We start from the raw sequence: 27989 nt of genomic DNA, 5'->3' as shown, positions 1-27989 counted from the left end.
GACACAGCTCTGTGTTCGAGTACAGGGGGTGTGTTTAAGAGCAGTACACTCACAATACACATACCCCCTGCACACTAGAATTGCTGTACGGCAATTTAAATTGAGCGAGAACGCTTGTAACACACCCAACCCATCAGGGTAAGAAATCTGGACAAAGCCATAAGGGACAATCATCCCTAAAAAGCACAAAGTTGATAGAATAACAGGTTTAGCATAAGCATGAATGTTCGGCAGGGTAAGAAGCACATAGCACACACCTCCCAACCTGTCAGAGTAAGGAATCTGGACAAAGCCATATGGGACAACTGTCCCTACAAAGCCAGAAAGTTAACAGAATAACAGGTTTTTCATAAATATGAATTTTTGCCAGGGAATGAAGCACATAGCACAGACCTTCCAACCCATCAGAGTAAGAAATCTGGACAAAGCCATAAAGGACAATCATCCCTACAAAGCCAGAAAGTTGATAGAATAACAGGTTCAGCATTAGCATAGATATTCTGAAGTGTATGAAGTAAAATACACAACAAGCATTTTTTTTTCACATACGCAATAAAGTTTAAGCACAGCTACATGGGTGTGCCCATTGCTTAGCTATGCTTAGCCCAGCTGAAATGGCATTATAAGTTAAAAAGCAATAGACATCCAGCATAAGTAATAGTGCAGCGGTTAGAGTATATTCCTTACATGTAGTCATTCATGGTTTGAGCCTCTCCAAAGCCATTTCTATTTTGTATGTGTAAACATTACAATTTTAACTTATTTGTAAATTTATGTAGGAAGTAACTTATTTTTCTCAACCAGATTAGTGTATTAGGCCCAGATGTGAGGTGTCAGTTCAATAAAGTAGAGAAACCCCCATATAAACACAAGTGCCCCATACAGTATAGTCATACAAGAATAAATTAATCACAGCACATTGGGAGATGTCAGGGAAGGTAAATAAATCTATATTATGTAATGAATGATGAATCAATCCCATACAGGTGGTAGTCCAATCTAATAAAACATAAGCAATGCTAAACATTGCAGAGCTATGCTGATGGGGTGTAAGCATTGTGTACATACGAATACTAAGCAATGAATAGCCCACCTAAGTGGATTTGCCCTTTGGTAAGCAATGCTGAACCTGCCCCTTTAAGCAATGCCAACCTTAGCTAAGCAGGTTTGCCCATAGCTTAGCTTAGCTCAGCATTTTCAAAACCATCCAATCATGGCAAAGGGTGGGAAAGTGGCCATATTTAAACCCTGCAGGCAAGAATTCAGCTCATAACTGGTTGTATTTTTGTCTGTTCCTCCTGAGATCTGTACTTTACTGGCAAGTAGCTGAGGATTGAAGTCTTCAGGTAATGACAAACACTTGAGTTTGAGACTCCTCATCCTTAAGAATATTCACTGTAATAATAAATATATCATTCTACAAACTTCCTATGTTTGTAGCAGGTATATTTAAAGTCTGTCCCTATTTATCCCCCCATAATTTTAGGCATTGTTCAGATGTGATGCTCTGAGAAGTTGTGAGGTGGGAACACAGCTCATGAGCCTGACTCACCTTTGAAAGGACAGCTCATATATGACAACCGTAAGGGTGTCTGTCAAACAGTTGTGAGTGTGCCACTGCTAGGCCAGTTAATGGGATGTTTTCCATATCCATGTTACCTGTGATTATGAGTATGACACATGTTTGCCTTGTAAAGCTAAGACACCTATAGAGGGCATGTGCATAGTAGAGTACTGTTGCAGACATGTGTGTTGAACTGCATGTGCTATATTGACTTAATAACATTCAACTGTACAGTGTTCTGCTGGACAATAAGCAGATTTGTGACTGATATCTGTAGTCACATACACATATACCTGTGTTACGGCATCCAAACCACTGGCATTGTAACATAATGGCCTACTTATGACTGTAGGATATCTTCCAGGTTATCACAGTGATGTCAAACCCTACTGTACAATCAACATACTAATGTATGGTACAGCTATATTTATACAGCGTCAATATTTGTGTCCCTTTTGACACACATTTATGTCTGCCATTGTCCAGATGTACTGCTGTAACAGGTTGAGAAGTATGATTGAGCAGTGAGATTGTAAACACAGTGTGCCATACTTACATTCAATAGAAATGTATACCAGGTGTCCCCTGAGCACATGTACGTATGCATATAGTCAGCTGGAAGGCATAAAACAAATCACATGGGTTTCAAACAGTTAGGTAAATAGGCTGTGCATGTTGCACATCTGTGTTATATCAGTGTCAGTTCATACAACAGACATATGTGTGTAAGCTACTGGTGGTTGCATTGCCCTGACACTGATGTGGGTACTGGAGTAGGAATGATTATCAGGTATTAATCATAGAAGTGTCCACCTGTTTTATGAGCCTGTGTCCATGCCTACCACTACCAGCTATATCAACACCTATATACAGTGGATATCACAAGTGCACACACTCCTGTTGGAATGCCAGGTGTGCTGTATGGCAATCGGCCCACAGAAGATCATTTCATAATGTTTCTCATCCTGAATGTGACCCCTACCCTGTCCAATTCCATTGCAATACAATCAAAGGTGTTTCTAGAAAGGTGAGCAACTATTGCCAAGTGAAGATGTCCCATAATGCTAGAATCCAGACCAAGACAGATGGATGCTGTAACCATCTCAAGAGGTGCATACACAAGTTTAAGGGTGTGCAAAATCATTCAACTGGCTTATTGTACTGAGTATTATTTCCATATGGTTTCACAGACCAGATTGTTATGTTTTCAATTGAATTGTACAGGCTATAGATCACACTACAGGTGGGAATTGTTATGAAATGAATTATTGTGGTGTCATGTTCCAATTGCACAAATCCCAGGCAGTGTATCAGGGGTGTGTAGCATTTATATCCACTATAGCTATATGGACACAGCAGTACCTGACTTGTATATCCAGCCTCCACCAAGGTAGAGTAATCCCCTTTTGTGGACAGCAGCAATACACAAACCACATAATAGTTTGCTACATTGGCTGTACAGGGACACATAGTTGAAGACAACAACTTTGAAGCAAGTCCATGTATATCTGAGCAAGAAGGTAAGTTCACAGGTGATGTCCTGTAAGGCTGACTATGACTATGAATCAGGCATATCCACACCACCAAGGACAATTGCAACTGTGTCTCCACATATGTTGTAAGTCTCAGATGAAACAACACAATTCACCCTGTACTGGGGTAAAGAACACCTTATACACACATGCCATGGATATAGGCAACCTGCATCACACGGGTTAGGTGGGAACATCTCCACCCTGTCCACTCCAGTCATACAAGGAGATATACGCATCAACCACCACTCCTCCCCACAGCAATGGTGAGCATGTGCATACTGCCTACTGATGGCAACAACAGCATATCTCCATGAGGCATACTAATATCAGTGTCTGCCTCATACTTGAACTCAGGCATGTGCTCAGAGCTCCATCACACACCACAGTCAAACACAGACCTGCCACCATACACACACCATCCATATGGAAGATGACTACTGTCAACCCTCTACACAGAAATGAATGGAGGATAGAGGACTGTGCAATCAAGTGTTCAACACTGAGGGGAATAGGCGTGTAATGCAAGCTGCTATAGCCATGATAGCTTGGAGGTTTCCGGGATAGTCTGGATTATTTGCAAGTAATATCCACTGTTGATGTGCAATCTGACAACAGTATGAGGTCCTGTGACCTTTTCCTGTTTATGACTTCCAGGTAACATGCAGAATGCCTGCCTACCAGCATTCTCTGTTGGGGAAACAAACATCATGACCCAATATGTGATTAGACATTATGCCCTGTCATGTAGACAGAGAGCAGAAGATGTGTGGGAGAGGACTGACCTGTGGAACAGTATGGTCCACAGGGTAAATGATGCTGGACTGCACAGCAGAACTTATGTGCATGTGCAACATCGGGCCACCAACCACAAATGCCATGCCCATCAATGGCCTGCTGCTGTAGCAAGGGACCAGCTAGACACAGGTGGAGGCCCAGCCATCCAGCCACCACTGACACCCACTGAGGAGCTTCTCACCACACTTGGGCAACACGCCGAATGTACAAGCCATGATGCTGAGGGAAGCATTGTGGAGGTGGATTGCACATGCACACACTGGATGAGGAGCATGCAGGTAAGGGCCCAGTGGGTATTAGTACACTAAAGTATCAGACATACATGTATCTGTATTGTAGCTACATGTATGTGTCAGGTCTGATTGCAGTTGTGGATGGGGGTTTCTAATGCACAGAAGTGCACATATATGGTGATGACAGGACATTGTGTATTATTGTGGTTAGTAGATGTGCAGACATGCTGCATCCATCCTATACCAAGGCCACATGTGCGTATGCTGACAATAGCCCCCTCTCACAACTACCTAGGACCCTCTGGTCTGCATATGGAACAGCAGCCTGAAGCTGGTGGATATTGCATTGTTCTGTTGTTGCCTGGCAATACCTCAGGTATGTGAAATGCATGCAATTTACCATGCACACAACAATCAGTAAAAGCTATATTGCTTTATATAATAGCTATATTGCTTGTTGTACATGTTCACTTGTGCTGGGGATAACTATATTGCATCACAGTGGTCACCACTGGGGGCCTATCTGACATGAAATCAACATTGCAGTAGCATATCTCACAAATTGTCAGTGGCAAGACGCTTGGACAGAGGACGCCAAATTGTGCTGGACCAACGTCCTTAGGTAAACTGATGCATGACACATTACTGGTATACAGTGGATATAAATTGTGCACACACCCCTCTTAAGATGCAAGGTGTTCCTGTTACATACTAATTAGGACAACAATATGACAGTCCACAACTCTTCCAGCCTTTAACGTGACCCATAACAGGTACAGTTCACCTGTAAAACCAAGCATCTGTACTCATGTTTTGCACCTACAAGGCAGGCCACCTGTGAGGGTGGCAGACATTCTATCAGCATGATGTTTCAGTCAAGTATGATACCTCATGCTGCTATACGTGTGAGTACACTCACTGTGGCCTATTTGGCTATAATATCACATACATGGTCATTGTTAAGGCACACAGACCACTTCCAACCACGTATAGGTTTCAAACATATGGATATTCCAGACACATCTGTAGAGAGGACTGTACAATGGTTTAAACTGCTGTATGTGAGGCAGATGCTGTCACCACACTGTATAAAGTAATGGCAGCAGGAGGTGGTCACCAGCCATGTATGGTATACACATCAAAATGGTATCAGCCACACATGATATCATCCTCACACACACAAACAGTTACCAGCATTAGGATTAGAACTCCTGTCTATCTAGGTATTCCTACTATAGTGCTATGCAGTTAACAGATGTGTCACAGAGCTTATACATTTCCACCTCTTCCAAAGGTACTTTTAGGTGGATGACATCAAGAGGTCTACTAAATTGGAGTGATGGGCAGTGTAAAGGGAATTACACAGGTCAGAAATGGTATAAGACAGATAGTATATGATTCACACACACTTGCCAGTATTGGGATTAGAACTCCTGCCTATCTAGGTATTCCTACTTTAGTGCTATGTAGTTATGAGATGCGCTACAGACCTTATACATTTCCAACTCAACCAAAGGTACTTCTGAGGTGGATGACATCAACAGATCTACTAAATTGGAGTGAAGGGAAGTGTAAAGGGTAATACACAGCTCAAAAATGGTAAGAACCAAATAGTACATGATTCACACACACACACACACACACACACACACACACACACACACACACACACACACACACACACACACACACACACACACACACACACACACACACACACACACACACACACACACACACAAGTATTGGGATTAGAAACTTCTATCTAGGTATGTCTAATACAGTGTTACATGGTTACTGCGCATGCTACATGGCCAAAGCTGCCGATAACTGCACAGCTGTGGTAAAGTATTACAGGTGACACACAGTCTGCCTTCTGTTTCACCCATACATCATGCTAGTTCTTTCTGTCTTGCACTTCAACTAGCATTATGGCTTGGTACTTCAGGTTATTGTATCATGAAGTGTGGCACACCTGTGAGTCATCAGCAGTACTCGTACATCACAAATGTCGCCCCAGTCCTTACTAGTTATGTCAACCCCTTCTGGCATGTTTGAAGGGAGGTTATCTGTGCTGTCACCTATTGAACTGGTGCACATGTCCATTCTTGGGCATTGTTGCAATCTATGCATGTAGACAGACAACCCTCCCCTCTAAACTCCAAACACTCAGACCTGTGGGGGTTACTCATATATCATGCAATGTGGACATATGCACTCTCCAGCAAAGAATGGACTAGCAGGTCAAGAGGATAACAACAACACCTGAACCCCATCATGTGGAGCATGTAGCTCACAATGGCACCTACTTTGACAGCCATGACATACAGCGTAAAGCCACAAACCCACCTTCCCAGAGGCACTCAATGGACATCTTCCCAAACAGCACAGACTAGCAAGGCAGACACCAACTCAGACACCATGACACATATTTAACCTCCACAGTGTGCCCCCAACCTAAGCCCCTAAGGTTAACCACCTTGCATAATACAGTGATCATGGGTAACTCTATACTGAGACACACACATCCCACTCACAATCATATGCCAGCATCTAACACATGACACAGCCAGTCATGTCACTCCACAACAACTACGAGTATTACTTCGTATCCATGTAGGTATGAATGAATTTGGACACACCTCCCTGGACTACATGACAGGAGACATGGTTGAACTCTCTGATTATGTGCTTCAGGCAGGTGTGACAGTAGGCCTGGGCAGTGTATCGCCATCACCCAGAATGATGCTGAAGTACTATCAACAGATGATTGACTGCAACATTGGCTTACGTGTTATGTGTCATTCTGAGGGGATCCAGGACCTCTCTGCTTGGGATGACATTATTGCCAGAACCCAATGACTTGCCATGGATGTCCTACATCTGGCACTGCTGGGTTGCCAGGTACTGGCTACGTGTCTTGCCACCCCTATGGTACCTTATTAGGCAGTGTTCCTAAAGTTAAAGTTATTACCACCATAACATCTACACATGTATGCAATCTGAGGGTCATGCTGCTCAACAGTGGACATCTAACTGTCAGGATGCAGTCACTCATAGCAGTTGTTAGAGTGGAGGACACATGTCTGCTGTAATGGAGAGGTGGTTCACAGCAGCAGACAACAGACCTGCAGTATCAGACTATGATGCATTCCACAGCTGTCAGCCCCCAAACATGGACCATACCACAGGTGGTGTTGTCTCCATATTCATTATGGATAGGAACACCTCCTGGCTAGCATCCCATCATAATGCATTGAAGATACTTCCAGTGCAACTGCCTTGGGGTAATGGTGCTATCCAGACCATAGCCTGCTATGGGTCCAACATCTATGTCCCTAGACTGTCAATGCACATTCCTCAATACTTTACCATCTCTGATGGCCCAATGCAACACTGATATAGTACAAGTCTTCAACTACCCCTCCATCATCTGGGGAATCTAGACAATCACCAGTACAGTGGCCCAACACTTCTGGGATTCATCATTTCCATTGCCCTAGACCAGCTCATACTGACCTCTGGCAGAGGATGCAACAACCTTGACCTGTGCTGACCACTTAAATATGGGATCATTGCTCATCCCCAGATGTCAATCCCTGCATGGTGAGATTCACACAGTCTGTAATCAACATGGAACTCAACATGTCAGTCACACCTCCCAGAAAGATAACCACCTGGCAAAAAACTCTCCAAAGCTGACTTTGCAGCCATGAAAACAGTGGTGAATGTCTTCACTGCACCCATGACAATGGGATGTAGCTGCATGACTGTGGAATCATACACATAGGCACTGTGCAAACAGGTACATGAATGCATGGTACTAGCCAGAACCCAGACACTATCCTCCAAACACTGGGAGACAATGTGATGGTCCCCTGCCATTACTGAAGTGTACATCAGAAGGATGACACTGTTGCAGGGAAAGATGGTGTCCCATGACTGTTGAACTCCTTTATTAGCCTCAGTCACAACTTTGGATCCCTCATGGAGTTCCCAACAGGCACCTATGGCAGCAGAGATGCAGCAGACACTGACAACATTCACAACAACCTTTATAGTTAAATCAACAACCTCCATAGCATTAAACACAAGTGTTGTGAGTTACTGCACAAAGCTAATACCTATTCTGAGGCAACAGATATTGACCACAGTCTTGACAACACATTCAGTGCCAGCTTTACCCCCTCTCTTCCTCCACAAGTGAAGTGCTGAGTGAATGTGTTCTCACATGCTGTACCACTTGTCCATTCTAGGCATCTGTGTGTCACCAGGATATGGCCCTGCAGCAAGGCCACAGGGTGTGGCAGTTTGGTGGCACATCCACCATGTCATAGGCTGGGTACAGTATGTGCATGGTAATTCCCAGTCTATAACACAGTGATTGCATATGCCTCACAGATTATAGGGCTGAGGATTGTACACATTTACATGTTGATGTACAACATCTGTTGTAGAATGGAGAATGGTAATGATTGGTTTGGACACACCTCTAATTGCTAATAACCACAGCTACATGGGATATTCATCAATCAAACACACTGAGATTACTATTCACACACACACACACACACACACACACACACACACACACACACACACACACACACACACACACACACACACACACACACACACACACACACACACACACACACACACACACACACACACAAAAACATTTGCCAGTACTGAGATCTATAGATTCATTGCTTCATAGGTGTGTAGTAGGTTAATGGGCCTGAAGCCTCTACAAGGCTAGCCCAAGAAAATAACTTGGCATCAGTCCACATGACAATAGTCCCCAGTATGGCTCTGGGGTATAGCCACTGGAGTGGTCCCCAGGGGTGGGTATTGTATTCCCCATCCACTCATCCAGGTTTCTATTGTGGGTGGCCAGTGATGTGCACTGTTTTCCATGTATGTGATCTATACTCCATAACATGGACAGTGCCTGTGTTGTGCACATGTCCCACATGCATGTTCTTTGACATGTGGAAGTGTGCTTGAGGTCTCTGTTGTGTGAACAGATTAGTATCTTCTGAGGTAGCATTCCTGACCTCATTTGGTGAGACATGGCTATTTAACTTAGGTAGTGATTGCACCTACATTAACAGTAGGATATGGGTATTCAGTGTAGTTAGTGGCATTTGTCCATACAGGACATGCGTATAAGGCATGGTATTCCCTTTGTGGGGTACATTTGCAGACTCTACAGTTGTTGCAGGCATCCAGTGGGGAACATGGCAAAAGGGCCACTGTACACATTGATTGGGTTACTGAGGGGATGGAACAGGGTGCCATCTCATTTTACCTGCTGGATAACACACAGTCAGGAGGTGTAACACATTAGAGTACTTTCTGATGTCACTGGCACTGTTGTGGTCAACAGGCATATAGTCCACTGCAATCACACCATGGGGACTATCGGTGAGGCAATATGCAGGGGAACTACCAATATAGTGGTTGTTGCCTAGCCAAGTGTGTTTGTGTATGATACGTGGATGGAGAGTGGTCGCCGAGTAATAGAAGGGTTGCCTATATTGCTCGCTAATCCATACTGTCACATTTAGGGCTGTGGATTGTCTACACCAACCTGTCAGGTGTTTGACATATGTTGGCCTTGTAATGTGGACATTGTGACATATACTAGGCCCTCAACACAATAATTGAGCAAAATCCACCCCCCAATGGATCCTGTTATTACACAATCATTCCAACGCCACACAGGATACTGATGACACACACCCACACACACTTTCCAGTACTGAGTTTCAACCCCCTACCTAGCTATGTATTACTATTACAGTATACCGCATTTATCACATGTGCCATGGGGCTTATAGGAAGGAGGTTTTCCCAAGGTACTTTAAAGTGCAGAACATCAGCAGTAAATACATAAATACTGGCACTGGGTGATGTAGTGGGTGAAAGATTCCAAAAAATATTTTACCCTACACACACATATTTACATTTGCCAGGGGTGAGGTTCAAACATTGATCGAACTATCTTTTCAGACTATTGTGTTACACATTCACCACATGCACCATATGCACCACTGATCTTACATGGTGTAGGGTTGGTAACAGGTACTTCTAAGGTGGATGATATCTGCAGGTTGCTAAAGTCAGGCACTGAGATGTGGACTGGGTGTAAATGGGGCAAAAATCTTTGAGGCACGGACATACGTATGTACACACACAAACACTTGCCAGGGATGAGATTCAAGCCCATACCTGTGCAGTTATTGCTATTACTTTGTTCCACATTTATCACATGCACCATGGAGCTTACATGTTGGAGATCTGTCCAAAGGTATCTTTGAAGGTGATTCGCATCAGCAGCAGTGCTAAAGGAGGGGTAAGGGAAGTGTTGTAAGTGTGAATGACCACAAAATCATGTCTCTACATGGGTACACACACTCTCTCACATAAACACTCACATTTACACAATTGCCAAGATCAGGATTGGAACTCTTATCTAACTAGTTTGCTACACTATAGGATTACACAGTTATCACATGCGCCACAGAGCTTACATATTCGACAACTGTCCAAAGGTATCTTTGAAAGTGAGTCACATCAGCAGCAGTGCTAAAGGAGGGGTAAGGGAAGAGTTGTAAGTGTGAATGACAACAAAATCAGGTCTCTACAAGGATACACACAATCTCTCACATTTACACAGTTGCCAGGATCAGGACTGAAACTCCTACCTAACTAGTCTGCTACACTATAGCATTATGCAATTATCACAAGCACCACAGAGATTATATGCTGGGGAAGCTCTCCAAAGGTATCTTTGAAGGTGAATAACATCAGCAGCAGTGCTGAAGAAAGGGTACGGGAGATTTAGTGAGTGTGAATGGCCTCAACCACATTCATTTAGAAACACACTCACACACTCACACACAACTTTACATTTGACAGGACTGCGACTGCTACATGGATACCTATTTATACTGTAGTGTTACACAGTTATCACAAGCACCACTGACACTATAGGGCTGAGGGCTAACTAAAGGTATTTCTACAGTGAATGACATCAGCACATCATGTGATATAGGCCAATGGGATGTGTAGTGAGTGGGACAGGCCTCATAATGGGATTTTGTCTGTTGCTGTCTGCCTTTCTCTTACCCACATCTCTCTGTGTGTATGTTTGACATATTATATTATGTTTGCCTTAGATATGTGCATGTATCCCTATCCAATGTGTGTGTGTGTGTGTGTGTGTGTGTGTGTGTGTGTGTGTGTGTGTGTGTTTGTGTGTGTGTGAAGTATCAATGGTGTACAATTTGGTGTGTGTGCACAGACAGCTGTGAATAACCAATAACTGTAGTCCACTGTGTTGTGACACATGGGCTTCATTTCTCTAAGTGCTGTAACATGCCCAGTATGACCTTCTATGTTGAGTGTGTGCATGCATTCCAGGGACAGTTGGACACCAGTTCAGGGTTTTGTGTGCTACAGCTACACCTAGCAAACTGTTTCTGCAGGATATCTGTAGATAAGGTGCCAATATGGAAACACAATGGGCTTAACATACAGGGGATACTGCAACTATTGCTGTCTGTGCTGCTTATGTGACATGTTTGGTTGTAGCATAGATATTCTGACATATGTGCTGTTTTACACTGTGATGTGTCATGTCATCAACTACTGACAGTTATCATTCTTTGCTCACAGTTATTTACTGGGAAATATGAGATGAATGCAGCTGAGACCAATATTCTGAGGCATATAGACTACACATTCTGGCACATACCTGCCATTATGGAGGGGTAGCTACAGACAATAGAGTGCTGGTTTTGTGTAAATGGTGCATCACCTTGTTAGTATGCTGGCTGTGGTTCCCCTCTTTGTTCTTTTCTCAACTTCAAGAAATGGCCATATCCTGCTGGGGCCATACATCTCAGCTGTACAGATACACCCAGGTTATCCAGAGGCAGGACTCATATATCTAGTCAGATTAGCTTCACATTGTGGTTTACAAGTGGTTTTGTGGCTATTCATTCATGGGTTTGCAGTTGGGAGTAGTATGGGCAGACATCAGTTTCAGACTTCACACACTCCATGACATCCATGCTTCTACACCCCCCTCTATTATTCTCTCCTCCACCTAACATTATGTAAGCAATATCTCGGAGGTATCCCTATAGTTGGGCCTTTATCCTATTAGTATTTATGGCCTGATCCACAGTCCTTGCAGTAGGACATGGGGAGGCATGCTCCTGGCATTTGTCTACATGACCTTGCATTTGTTTTCTGTTTACTGTTAGGTTGTTAGTTGGGACCCCTTGACATTCCATAGATTGCCAGAGGACTGTAGGCCATTTGAGAGTGCTGCAGACCATGTGTTACTGCATTTCTAGATGGGATTGTGGAAGGGGGTGCACACTTGCAGACTTTAACATTTGAAATGACTGTACTGGTACATTTACTCTGTTGGCTTCCATTTCATATTGTATTGTGACCTATCATGCAAACAGGAGGCATATCAGTGGAGTACACATGTTAGATCTTAATAGCATATATTTCCATTTCAGACTTCTTACCCTTCAGAATTGGAATGCAACTGCCAAACCTGTTGTAGTATGTCTGTGTAGGTCTGGTGGGGAGCTGTTCACCATTACCATCATTTGGGGGCCTTAGCCCAGCCTTTCTTCATGGTCATCTACACCTATTCTGCTGGGTGAGGCTGGTGGTGGATATGTGACCCTCATTGACATCCATGTGTGTGACCTATTTACAATCACAGTTCTTTGGGCCATCCCATGTACTAAAGTGGGGGATGTCACCTTGTGTAGTGCTGCCTAGTATGTTGACACCAGTATTTGTTATGAATTTCCTGCTGTCCCATATAGCTGTCTGCTGCTATCACATTCATCCACCCAATTCCCTTGCATGGTTGCATCCTTATCATACATACAAGTATAAGAACATACTACTCCATTCAATAATTGATAGGATGAGTGACTTACCTTGTTTCTGGGCCAGTACTGAGGACAGTGCTGGAGGGCTGACTATGTTGGATGCACATAGTACACCCCCTGTACATGGTAAAGCTCAGGTAGTCTAATGTTTGGCATCCCTTTTACTATATGTGCGAGTCGGAGAGAGGTATCAGTCCCTGAGTCCCTACAGTGTCAATGTGAGTTCTATGCATTGCCGCTTTGCCAAGGCCTGGGCATACTGTGCATGCCTCCTTCTGCCTACAGGAGCAGACTCAGGATGTTCCTTTTGCGAATATCTCTGTGCCTGTGCTGGCCTTGGCAATGATGGTGGGCTGTATGGCCCTGCCCCGTGCTGTTCCTGCTGCAGCTGTTTCCGCAGGATCATATTGTGTAGCATGGCACATACTATGAGCATTTGTGTACATGTAGCTGGAGAGTATTGCAAGGCTCCAGCAGATATGTCAAGCCAGTGGAACCGTGACTTGAGCATCCCCAACACACACTCTACAATGATCCTGGTTTGTGTGTGTGCCTCATTATGGTGTTCTTGTTTGGGTGTGTGTGCATTTATGATGGGTGTCATCAGCCACGGCTCCAGTGCATAGCCAACATCCCCCACTAGATGGCCATATGTGATGTCCCCCCTAGCAAACGCCTGATACAGCTGTGAGCAATGCCAGATGTGGGAGTTGTGATAGCTTTCAGGGCTGCCAGCACACACATTCATGATAATGCCTTGGGCATCGCCCATGACCTGGCAGTTGATGGAGGGGAAGCCCTTGCAGTTTATTTAGACCCAGCCCCTCTCACTTGGTGGTGATTTGATGTGGATGTGTGTGCAGTCTATAGCACTAACTACTTCAGGGTATTCTGCTATATGGTGAAAGAGACGCATGCATGTGGTCAGCACCTCATATGCAGTAAGGAAATATATGTGCTCATTGGCATGTTGTGTCATGGCATCCAGGAACTGGTAAAGTACCTTGGATGCTGATGCCTGTGAGACCCCATGATATCCCCAGTTGGTCTTTAGAAGGTACCTGTGGCTAGTATTCTTAAGCCTAGACATACCTTGGTATCCACTGGGATGGGTTCCCCTCTATTAGTTCTGTGTGTCAGCATTCTCCTCCTCACCACCCTCAGTCTCTAGCACATATTGATAGAGTAAAGCAACAGCAGCCTCTAACATATTTAGTTATTTTTGCCAGTGAAAAATCCCCCGTTTGTGTACACTGGTGGTGTAGAGTTTGTGGGAAAAACAGTCTGTAGGGTGTTTGCATAGTTTATATTAGTGTGCTGGGATTCTGCATGTGTAATTGGCTGATTCTGATACATTCCACCTGCCAGCTAAGCTAGTTCTCTTTGATTGCCTTCCTACTGCTGTTTCCCCTTCCCACTTCCTCCCTATTTAAGCCCCCAGGCATGCCATGCATACCTGATGCTCAAATGTAAACAGTTCTATTTCCTCTGTTTTTTTTGGTTTTGTTTTTTAAACCCGCTGCCTGCCGCGCACATGCGTTTAGCTAATGTAAGCTTTTTTAAGCAGAAATGGCCCTCCCTGGATGCAAACACGCTCTGCATTTCATGGAATAAGACAATACAGCCTCAGACATACCCCATTCCTTAGCTGTGCTTAACTAAGGACAAACACGGGCCACAGAGCTCCAATGAGCTTACAGCAAGCATGACACACACCCTTATGAACTCATTCAGCTCTTATACTTGCACTGTTGTATTGCTGCACCTACATGGTTAGGTGCAAGCTAAGACTTTGAGGAAATCTGTGATTCGGTATAACTCCTCATTTGTATACTCCAGTGTGTACATCTTTAGTTACTGCACTTAGATGGAACCTTTCCCCTAGACAACCAGTGCTCCCTCGTGTTTACATTCTGCATGCAACTGACTATAATGGCAAAATGCAGAATTATCTTAAAATTGACTTTTCTCAGATTTTTTTATTTTCGGCATGATCCCGTTTGCGCACCACTGTCCTAAGCTGAAACGGCCGTGATCGGTCAAAAAAAAAAAGTTTAATTTAAAAAAAAAATAAACATTTATTAATGCCAATGACCTTATATTTATGGCCATTGGCATGTGTGTTTGACAGTAATACATGCTTTCCACGAGCTGTCCTACTTCGTTTCCTCAGTTGCAGAAATGTATTCAGTTACTAACTGAATACATTTCTGCTCTGACACTGTTCCTGCTTGGAGCCTGGCTAGCTTCATGGATCGCAAAATCTCCTCATTTGCATGTTTTTTATGAGCAAATGAGGTGATTTGCATATTTGCTGGATTTCCATGCAGGAACAGTGTAGGGCCGCTCGTGCATTTGAAAACGGCACTTTCCTGGATCGCTCGGCAGCCATTTTCCATGCAGGAGCTCCTACACTGTTTCTGCATGGAAAATGGTGATTCCTGAATCCCAGGGATCATCTTAAGAGCAAATTTGTAATTTATCTGTTTATATAACTGTTGAGCCAAAATCCTTTACCTGTTTCAATAGTTTGCTAAAATAAAGTACATTATATTCAGTGGCTGATTATTACATCCAGTCTCTATGATATTCATTAAAAATAATGCAAATACATATTTTATATCCATGAAATTCTTAACCAGATAGACAAGAACAAATATAAAGAATAGCTCATTGTAACAGCCAAACTGACATATTATACAAATTTCTTTGCCCATAATCCCTATCCCGATGTCAAGAAAGACACCAAGAAAGATTGTTGCAACCTGTTTATTGATTTCACAAATGTGTAAATTGTACAATGAGTAACAATGCAGTCAATATTTATTTATTTATTTATTTATTTGCAGTTGGTTTACCAGGATAGTCCATTGGGCCAAAAGAACCCGTTTTCAATGGAGTCCTGGGGAGAAAAGCTCCAGCACATAAAAACTGAGTTAATACACAAGATAGTTAACTATTATTAAATTATACAAGTAGTGGGTAAAACATTTAGTTCAAAAGTCAAGAAGTATTCAAAAATACAATAAATGAATATTAATGTGATGTACGTGAGCTGAGACAATAAGGTGATAACACAGCAGAGTTGTGTTGGAGAAGGAGCACAACATTACATTACAGTGTAATTCTTCAGAAGGAAACAAGCTTTGTTAGGTAAAGTTGAGCCTCAATGCATACAGGAGGTAGGATGACATATATTTATGAGGGGTGGGAGCAAGAACAATCCCATTGCGACCTAAGATGTGAATGAAGAGATTTTTTGAATAGGTAGTGATTAGAGGTGGTACGGATGGATGGTGGGAGTGAGTTCCAGAGACGGGAAAGGTTAGAGGATAATAAGTGTTTACCTGGGGGGTGAGATGGTTTATGGACTTCTAGTAGGTTTTGATTGTTGGACCTTAAGACTCTATTTGGAAGGTGCATTTTGAAGGCAGAAGACAGAGAGGGACAAAGAGAGGGGTTGAAAATAAGCTTATGAGCTAAAGTCAGCTGTATATAGTTAAGATGATTAGGTAGTTCGAGCCAATTTAGTTTTTGGAGAGAGGAACAGTGGTGGGTGGAGGACCTATGGCTATTAGCGAATTTGGCAATTTTGTTATAACAGGAGGAAAGCTGGCTTTTTAGAGAGGACTGAAGATTAGTCAGTAATGGAGCACCGTGAGAAGAGAGGGAATGAGAAAGGAGGAAGCGAGAGTGGTTTTGGAGGAACTAGTAAGATACTGATTTTGACGGTAGAGCATACCTAGTTTTTGATGAGTTTTCTTAATATTTAGTTGTAGATGGGAGTTGAATTTAAGTTGATTGTCAATTAGAACACCTAGTAGCTTGGTTTCAGATACCAGTTCCAAGGGTGAGTTGTTTTGGCTGGTAATTGAGAAAGAGTTTGTGTCAAAAGAAGTAGATTTGGAGGGTAAATACCATTAGTTTTGTTTTGGAGGTGTTGAGTGCCAAGTGATTTATTTTCATCCAATGCTCAGTAATTGAGAAAGCTTCCTGAGTCAGTTTTGGAGAAGAGAGGGGAGGTGGCAGAGCAGATAATTGTAGAATCGTCTGCATATTGGATGATGTTTGCAAGTGGGATGGATTTGTGGAAGTCATTTATAAATATATTAAAGAGGATAGGACCAAGAATAGATCCTTGGGGAACTCCAGTGGGGGTAGTAAGGAAAGAGGAAGTGGCCTTTTTCCATATTACGGCTTGGTGTCTGTTTGATAAATAACTGGAGAACCAATTTATGGAGGTGGGAGAGAGGTTAAGTTCTGATAGTTTGGATAGGAGCAGGCTATGTGAAATAGTATCGAAGGCCTTGGAGAGGTCTAGTAGTAAGGTGGAAACAATGTGGCCGGAGTCGCGTGCTCTATTAACCGTCTCAAGAAAGGACAGGAGGGCTGTCATGGTGCTATGATTTGGCCTGAATCCGTGTTGTGTAGGGGTTAAAAGGTTGTTATCTATGAGGTGTGGTAGGAGTTGAAGCTGGATACACTTTTCCAGGATTTTAGATATAGGGAGAGGATAGCAATAGGGCGGAAGTTATTGATATTGCAATTGTTGCCTCCTTTATGGAGATGGATGATGCAGGCTTGCTTCCATAGTAGAGGGACTGTACATTCATGGTTGTAGCGGTTCATTAGAATGCTGATGGGATAGGCAATTGCTTCTCTTGGCTATACTTAGGAAATAAGAGGGAATGTTGTCTGGAGCGTTGGTGCATGGCTTTAGTTTCTGAAGGAGTTTCTTTATGGTGGAAGTGGGGATAGGTTTAAATGAGAATAGAGAAACGCTGGGAGAGAGAGAACTTGAGGAAGATATGGGTGAAGAGGGGGTTAGAGTAGTGGAAGAGGTGGAAGATCGACAGTGAGAAGATGGGAATGTGGTGGAAGTGGTGATGACGGAAGGGTTATTTGCAGGAGAGATTAGGGGTGTATTAGGTGAAGAGGAGGGGTGTGTGAAGGAGGATGTAAGTTTGCTAATAGAATCGATGAAAAATGAGTTGAACTGTGTAGCTAGATCTAGGTCTGGGCTATTTGGGTCTGGATTTGGGGTGTGTGGTTTGCTGGGGTTTAGGAGAGTGGAGATCCCCTTCCAGAATTTTTGTGGGTTAGTTTTATTGTTGTTTTGGAGTGTAAAGAAGTATTTTTGTCTGTCGGAGATTATGAGCTTTTTTACTTTATTTCGAAGGGTTTTGTAAGCAATATGTTGTTCTGGGGTCTTATTTCTCAGATAGAGTCTCCAGGCTTTGTTTCTAAGGTGCATGGTAGATAGTGTGGTTTTGGTTAACCAGGGGGCAGAGTTTGTTTTTATTCTTTTTGTTCTTATAGGGGCTTGGTAATCAAGTATTTCTAAGAAGGTAAGGTTAAAGTGAGCAACTGCGTCTTCTAAAGGTAGTGTCTTTAGAATAATACAATAATACAACAATATACACAATGAGATATGAGCAAATCTTTAGTTGCATAAGAGATGCCCTCCAACCAATGCACACAGCAAACAACATTAAAATATACTGCTCACTGAAACTTAACCAATACCCAAACCACCTCTCACTCCAACTTATATGATAAACTAAAAGGGGAATGGAAGAATGGTTCCTGCCACCAATAAACACCTTCTGCTCCACCCATCAGCCTGAAAAAAGAAAGCTGCTCCCCCTTTCAACTACAAGCCAGTCACTCAGAAATAAAGAAAAATGTACAATAAATAAATCTAAACCCATTTTATTTAAATTGGCACTGTACCAAACTGAGTCTCCATCATCAAAGCACCTATAATGTAGCACCTGTAAACCTAATCTAGATGCTGCTCTCTTGCCACCATTTGATTCACAAATAAACCTTGCCCTCTCCATTCCTTTAAATTTAGCATCCTCTCCCCATTCCAGTTTGGGTATAATCTCTGACCGAACTACTAATGTCTGAGGAACCTAAGCTTCAAAATCACCAAATCATTCACATTTTTCTAGCAACTTTCTCTTGGGTAGCAACCTAAATATTTGCAATCTGAATGAATTGCAAATATGCAAGGAATGCTTAACACTGTCTGCAGCTCATTCATTCTCAGTAACAATTGATGTCATCTCATTCCTCTAAAACCACACCATAGGACAATCTACATGCCGGGATCAAGCTTCAGCATACTTCCACTGGGTCTAGCCAAAGCCTGCTCTGCCACCCAAAACACAAAAGAATGGCAGAAAACGAGGATCTTGCCATGACTTAGAAAACAAACAACATAAATTAACCTACCAGGACAGCAACTTTGATCCTTTTTTCTAACATACAACAAAAAAGCCTTTGATGACCCACTCCCTGCCCTCTTTATCAATTCAACCAGTGCTAATGACCTCATCCATGTCAGAAGCTTATCCTATCTGTCAGGAATGAGCTGAAAATATACCTGCAGCAATTCCCTGACTCCTAACGACTCCCCTAATGTTCCAACAAACTGAGCTGCTGATATGGGCCAACCCTCACCCTGCTAAATGCTTCCATTGCAAAGCCCATTATACTAGACACAGCACTTGCTCTGAATCCATACTCAGCACAACATGCTGTCCTCAACCTTGGACTGACTTAGTCAAAACTACTGCAGAATCTGTAATAGACAAATATTTCCAACATAAGTTCCCTAAAAGCTCAGTAACTCTGAAAACTCCTACATACATAAACAACAATAATGTAGCCAACATGGTATGTTCTTGTTCTTCTTTCTGCTTTTCCTGGTTAGGGATCATCACAGCGGAACTCCGGTCTGCTAACGATTGGCAGTAGATTTTTATGGTGCCGAGGTGCCAGCTCAACACCCAACCTTCAATGAAGGCACGCCCATTTGCGCATGTCTTTCGAACACCACTCGACCGTGGGAAGGACATGCATACTCCACACAGAAGGTGCTCCAGCCGCGAATCAAATGGTAAAACCTCTTGTTGTAAGGCGACAACGCTACCACTGCACCACCGCGGCTTAATGTAGCCAACATAGTATACACTTGAAAATGTCCAAAATTTCAAGACAAGAAATAAAGCCCTTTCAATAACACCCTCAATAACTGCTTGTTTTAACAGGAGCAACCCATCCTCCTGAAAACATTCAACCTCGCCCATCCAGTCAATGTCCTCCAAATCTTCTATGCTATGATGACATCTACTAAACTTGACAGCCTTGCTGTCAAACTTAGCATGGCCAAGAGTGCCCTTACTGTAGTGACTACCTCACCCAACTCCCATCTAGAAAACAGATACCTCACCACCAAAACAAGTGATCACACTCTAGCCTGACTTGGCAGACATTCCACAAATGAAGAAAATGACACAGTTGCAGCATACTATGTAGCCCGTGACCATGTCTGGTGAACTAACCATGCAGCTACAACCTGTCAATGTCCCACACCACCTTGGGTACCCCACTAGCTAATGGCCTCTGGCACCAGAGTTCGGATTCTGTGAAACTGGAACCATGAAAGGCTGTAAGGTATATCTTTCTGTCTTCCTTGAACATGCCTAAGCAGATAAAGTAAAATTAATCCTTAAATTCTGCAGAACCAGCTTTCTTAATACCATTAACTATAAATAAGATCTCACAGATTTTTTAGGAAATACCTGAACCACAGCCTTATTGTCCAGAGGAAAAAACACCAGACCCCTTTTACTTGCACAATTTCTCCTGCCAGGCTACTGACACAGCTCATTTAGGCATCAGTTACAAAAGCAAAACATCCTTCATCCACTCCCTTGACCATACTTCAGACCATTTCTCCATAAACCAAGCCCATAAAATAGGTCTTGGCAAACTCATCTGCTGCGTTGATAAATAACTGCAAATCATCACCCAAAAGAAAATCCTCCCACCACAATGAAATACATTTGAAACTTGCCATAAATGCAGATTACAACCCTATGTCTTCCTTAATCACGTAGGAAACTCTAACAATGTGGTGTTTAAGCCTCACCCTCTCAGCAAGTTGGACACTGATCTACAAAATGTATTACCCGGACCTATCATCCTACAAGCAAAATTCAGGAGACCGAGTAGCTCTATTAGTTCCCTAACCCTAACCTTCTCTTTCCTCTTGACCAACTCAGTTTTCTTTTTCAATTTATCCAACTTCTCCACTGAGGAACAAAACAATCCCCATTCAGCATTCACTTCTAAACTAAAAAAACGTATTACTTTACTTGGACCATCTGACTAGTCCTGGACAAAAGGAACCATCAACTCAACACAACTCCTCTAAGCACTGCATACTTGCCTCTGCCTCCTTTAACCCCTTACTGGTTAAAATAAAGTCATCCAAATAATAAACAGTTTCTGGGTGCTAAACTTTATGAAAGTAGCACGTTACTGTGCTCCTCATTGACACCGCCTTGCCAAAGTAATATTTCCCATCCAAGCACATACATATCCAAGACCAATCCTCTTTCTTTGTGGATAAGCAACAGCTGGAAAGCCACCTTGATACTGAATTTCACTAACTAGGGGTCCCTGAAAGCCTTAATGAGCTGTACAGTATTATCCATAGATGCATACTGCACCTGAGCATCTGGCTTGGCGATGTAATCCTTCACCAACTTACCCTCAAGGTAAGATAAATGTTGAATTAAGCTAAATTCAGTAAACCTCTTCATAGGGATCAAACACAATGGTGTGGTACAAAAATAGGAAAAGGATGCCCCTTGCACAGGCCTAAAACCCTTCATACTTTAACTTTCTTGTCCAGCATGCCCGGAATTGTACTCTCTCTTCTTAACTGACAAGAACAGTCTCCTGACACCAGATTTAATAGAAAACCTTTCTTCAACATCCTGGATTAATTCCTCTGCTGTAAGATAATTCGCCAACAATGCAGCCAAGGTGTGCACCTTAATGGAAAAATGGGAAAGCCAGTCTCCCAGCCATACCCTGAAAGAGCAAAACACACCTTCCTTCACAAAAAAGTAAACCTTCCTCTAAAGCTGACCTCTCTTGCCATCAAAGTCTTGCAGACGTACCTCTCAAATGTACAGATTTTCCCAGAATGTCCAGATTTTTGCTTCATATTTTGGTCCATTTCTAATAAAATCCTTTGCTTTCTGATAAATCACTGAGGACTGATGTGATTAAATAGTGACAGACATTTGAGTTTCAGACTCCATATCCTTAAGAAAATGCATGCTAATGCAAAACCTATTATTCTATAAACTTTCTAAGTTTATAAGACCAATATTTAAAATCTGTCCCTAGATTTGGGCCTTTGCCCTCCCATTATTTTATGCTTTGCCCAGATTTCTTGCTCTAAAACAGTGTTTTTTAACTGGCCATCCACAGACTGGGTCCTATCCAGCAGAAATGTCCTGCTTGTCTGTAAAAGAATAGGGCCCCCACTGACTGGAAGGCATGGCCACTTCCTGGGAAACTAATTTTTTAATTAAAAAAAAATGTTTTTTTAAAGGGCCTTCTTCTTTAAGAAGAACAACCTTTGTGTCTGGTCATACAGATGTCACAGGTGTGTAAGACCTGTTTTCATCTTCTGCATCTGTGCAATCTGCTGCTTACATCTTTGTCTTTGGCGCACATGGAATTTGAATGCCAGAAGATGTACGAAATGTGAACCACAAATGGACAACTGAGAGGTGTGCGTGTGTGTGTGTGTGTGTGTGTGTGTGTGTGTGTGTGTGTGTGTGTGTGTGTAGTGTGTAAAAAGAGAGAGGGAGTTGTCTCTCAACTGTCCAGATTTTCGCAGAATGTGCACATTTTTGCCTCATATTTTTAGTCTGTTCTTCATAGAATTTGTGTTTTTTGGGGTTTATTGAGGCAAATCCACTAGGACAAAATTCACTAAATAATGACAGGTATTTGAGTTTCAGACTTCATATCCTTCAGAAAATTCATGATAACACAACACCTTTTATTCTAGCAACTTTATAAGTTTGTGAGAGCAATATTTAAAGTCATTCCCTATTTTGGTGGCTTTGTCCCACCATTATCTTGGTTTTGCCCAGATTTTGTGTGCTAAGAGGTTGAGAGGCATAGTGTGTGTTTGTGTATGTGTTTAGCATGGTGTGTGTGTGTGTGTGTGTGTGTGTGTGTGTGTGTGTGTGTGTGTGTGTGTGTGTGTGTGTGTATGTGTGAGAGAAAGAGCGAGGGAGGTAGGTAGGTAGGTGTGTGTGCATAAGAGGTAGGTAAGCATTACATACCTCTCTACTGTCCAGATTTTTGCAGATTGTCCAGATTTTTGCCCCATATTTTTGGTCTGTTCATCATAAAAATGACTGAAGTTTCAGACATCATATCCTTTGGCATACAACGCTCAAACAGTGATTGGTTTAATTGGTTCCTTATAAATAATGTTTTTTTTTTTTATTTCTGCCTTAGCAGTCCCTGAAATAATTCTATTTTCACCGGTCCCTTAAGTCTAAAAAGGGTGAAAACCACTGCTCTAAGAAGATGAGAGGTATGCCTGCAGACCTTCTAGGAATGGAAGTCCCTTTGAAGCCTCCCCCTTCCTTCCTCCAACACTTTGCTGCTGCATGTGATTTTCCACAATTTGAACACACAAGAATAAACCTGCAGGAGGGCCATGAACATCTCCCAGCATTAAATGCCCAGCATCTTCCAGCTTTCTCACATATGTCTCCTATGTATGGTCTGACTTGCCCCCTACTCTGTCTAACATAGTGCCAGGCCATGTCAGTAGACCTAACCTCCCACTGTAATGACCTATCCATTACTTTTATACCACAGCCATGCACTGCCTCACAACCTCTGTACTGTCCTAATAGCAAGAAAATATGTAAACAGAGGCAAACCATCAGAGGCATCGTATTCTAGTAAAATTGCCAAATAATAAACAAAACCTAGGCCTGAATTGTGCCAAGTCTGTACCCCAAACCTACCTGACTTCACTACCCAGTGCTCCAAGTGCAGCTGTCCAGTCTTTTACCACAGTTGGGTTTCAGCTTTAGCTAAGCTCTGTGCTGCATCAGCACTGATCAAATCAAAAACATCAACGTACTTCCCCCCTAAAACTATTCTCCTTCAACTATGCTAGGATATGTGAGGTGATAAATACCCATGGTCCACATAACAAAAAGGCCTGAGCTGCCAGCTGATCCCCTAGGGACCCTTCCTACCACCCATCCATCAGCATCAGGGACTGGATACCTCACTGTCTGCCTTTTGTGACCCCTCTTCAACCTCTAACACAGCTGTCTCCAAATGAGACCTCATGTCCTGCACCTGCTCAACAAACCTCAACAGATATTGCAACCTGTTCCTTTCAGGCAAACTCAAACCCTACAACAGCCCTGCCAACTGATCATCTGCAGTTGGATCTACAGATACTTTTTCCACATGCTCACCCCATTCTGCATTCCCTGTCAAAAGGTGGGTCCCAGCCATTAGTACTCCACTGGCCCCTGACTCCTTCCATCTGAATTTCCTCCCTGCTTTGTTGGGCATATTGTCACTGGACTGGCCTGCTGCAGGTTTGCATTCACTACTACCTCTCACTTTTGCTTTCATCAAACATCCATCTGTGATGGTGGCATTGACACATCTTTAAACAAAACCTCTACTTGTGCAACAATCTGAGCCCTTTTATCCTTTAAAGATTGCACTTCCTCCATCTGCAAATCAAAACAAACCCACATTTGTATCAAACAATAAAGCATCCCTTCCTCTTCCTACAAACTGCTCACCAAACTTTCTGTCTCACTATCCCTTTTTCCATTTTGATTTCACCCTCCATGTATCGACAATACATTCTTATCTGTCTGTCCTTTCCCCCACCCCATCCTTATTCCCTATATTCATTTATTTATTTAACATTTGTTTACTATGAAAGTCTGACTTGGAATGAGCCAATTTTCAGTTGAAGCCCAGGGAGAAATGCTCCAGATACATCTTTGTTATGTTCGAGAAAACTGGAGTACCCAGAGGAAACCCACACAAATGCAGTGAGGACATGTAGACTCCACACAGAAGATACTCCAGCTAATTATTGAACAAGAGAACCTCTTGCTGTGAGATGACAATGCAAACTGCTACAGCACTGCGCCATCCAGCAAACCTCTGGAATACTATTTTATACTATCTACCTGTATTATAAATTATATTAAATATTACATATAATCTTGTTATTATACTGATTTAACTTATTACCTACAAACACACATTCAAATGTGAGCAACACCTTTGAAAAGTAGCCAGTTCAACCAGCACACAAGCCAGATAACTTACCAGTGTCCTATAAGAAATGGAGAAAAATTCTTAAGCCCCTCATTAAACCAATGTGTGTGCATTGCCCTTAATGCCTACTCTATTAACTTCACCACCACCAGACCACATAATTAGCGTCATAAATTGACGGAAGACTGGGGCCTCCAAAATCCCTCATTTGCAGGACACTGTCTCCCCCTCCCTCCACACCTTGTTGTCTATTGATGCAAAGAGCATGCAGGGGTCTGCAGCACATTCTTTTTTTCTTTTTGCCACTACCAAAACCCTGTTGAAAGGAACCACCCTGAAGGATTTTGACATAGTACCAATTAAACCAATAGGTTACCACATACTTTGCTTACAACCAGACATAAAATCAGCCCTGAGGGCTCTTATTTTTTTAATTTTATTTTTTAATAAGGCAAATTACATGAAATTAACTAATTATGCAGCTAAGCTGTGTAACTGTTGGTTTTCATACCTGCCTCTCTGTCATCTCACATCTTATCCTACTCCTCTAACTCTTCCTGTTATTCCTCCCTCCTTACTCCCCCTTCTTCTTGTTGCCTAGCAGCACATACCTCACCCAAGCAGGTATATATGGGCAAATATTTCTGCTCGGCAAACCTTATTTCTTGTCCTCAGGGCAGATTCCAGGATTTCTGGAACTATAAAAAAAAAAAAGTCACCCCACCACAAGTTTAGTCATCTTCCTAACCACAGAGAACACATTTCCATATTATACATATCGTACCATTAACTACTGAAAAAAAAAGAAAAACAAATACTCATCAAGACATTTTAGAAAACATAGCCATTTAACAACTATATAACCATAAACTATGGTAAATATGCCAGTGTTTTTAACCTAAATTCTAACACGTCACTGCATAAAATAAATAAATTCCTTTTATACAGTACATATTCATAAAGTACATTGACTCAAGATTCAAGGAAAACTTTATTGTCATTAAGGAACCACAAGTGCAACCTAAACGAAATTTCGGGTATCAGCTCGTCAGAGTACAGAGGCAATTTAAATATAGAAAGACTAAAATATGACATATACACCACTATGCTAATGACTAATACACATAACAATACTCCTTATAAGCTATTTCTAGTCAAGTAAAAGTACCCTTACATATAAACCCAAACATATGAACAAATAATACTGTACACAGAAAAAGAGAGTTAAAGGCAGTTTGTTAATATTACACGAGGAATTATTGCAATTGCACTTTTAAGAGAAAGATATTGCACTTGTGTAACAATATATTAACTACAGTGAATTAGATAATGTATCACTCTCAATGAAATATTACTAGTGAGATCACATTTGGAGGTAGGAGATGTCCAAGTTGATGTCAGAGTTTATGAACCTTATTACTGTTGGATAGAAGGTGTTCAAAAGCTTGGAGGTCCTACAGTGGATGCTGCGGTACCTCTTGCCAGATAAAAGCCTAGCAAACCAGCCACATGCTGGATGTGATGTTTTTCTAAGTATTTGTATGCCCTCTTATGCTTCTTCTTGTAAAAAGTTCTTGCATGCTTGGAAGATTTGTGCCCATTATCTTCTCTGCAATCCTCACAACTCTTCGAAGCTTTTTCCTCTCTGTCATACTACTGTTTCCATACCACACAGTAAAGCTGCAGGTTAGAATACTTTCCATAGCTCATTTATAGAAAGTGGATGGAGCATTCAGACAAAGCTTTGCTCTTTTGAGCCTTCTCAGTAAATGCAGGCGTTGGTGAGCTTTTATTAAATATCTGGCCTGTGTTCATGAACCAATAGAGGTCTTCTGAGATGTGTAACCCCAGAAACTTTGTAGATTGAACTCTCTCTACCACCTTACCATTGATCTCAAGTGGTGAGTGAATGGCTGGCCTTTAGCTGAAGTCAATGATAATTTCTTTAGTTTTGTTGACATTCAGATTCAAGTTGTTATTTTTGAACCATTTGATCAGAGAACCAACTTGATTCCTGTACTCTTTCTTGTCATCATCTCTTCTGAGACCCAATACAGTGGTATCATCTGTGAATTTGATGATATGGTTATTGGGAAATTTTGAAGAGCAGTCGTGGGTAAGGATGGTGAATAGTAGAGGACGAAGAACACGCCCTTGAGGCACAACAGTGCGGAGTGTAATGATACCTGATGTGCTGTTACCAGCACATGTCTTCTGTGGTCTTCCAATGAAGAAGTCAAGGATCCGGTTGCAGAGGCTCTTGTTGATGCCTAGGTTAATTTGCCTAAGAGTTGCATCAGAACCACTGTGTTGCATGCCGAGCTAAAGTCAATGAACAGCAGCCTGACATAGTTGTTCCTCTATTCAAGATGTTCCAGAGAGAAGTGCAGGGTCACCAAAATGGCATCTAAAGTGGATCTGTTTGGCTGATAGGCAAACTGTAGAGGGTCAAAGGTCATTGGCAGAGCTTCTGACAGATGCATTATTACTATCCTTTCAAAGCATTTCATGACATTTGAGGTTAGTGCTACCAGTTTGTAGTCATTTAAGCGAGATCGATTGGCTTTTTTGGGCAGCGAGATTATATTGGTTATCTTGAAATAGGCTGGCACTCTTTGAAGAGCCAGGGAGATATTGAAAATATCTGTAAGGATTAGGTAAAGTTGGTCTATGCATTCTCTTACTACTTTGCCCAGAATGCTATCAGGGTCTGTAGCCTTCCTGGGGTTCATTTTCTTAAGTCGGCTTCTCACTTCTCCACGGTTAAATT

The sequence above is a fragment of the Protopterus annectens genome, chromosome 4.part1, assembly GCF_019279795.1.
Source record: "Protopterus annectens isolate FY-2018-M chromosome 4.part1, PAN1.0, whole genome shotgun sequence".
In the NCBI taxonomy this organism is placed as follows: Eukaryota; Metazoa; Chordata; order Ceratodontiformes; family Protopteridae; genus Protopterus; species Protopterus annectens.
Note: the sequence above shows the minus strand (reverse complement) of the source record.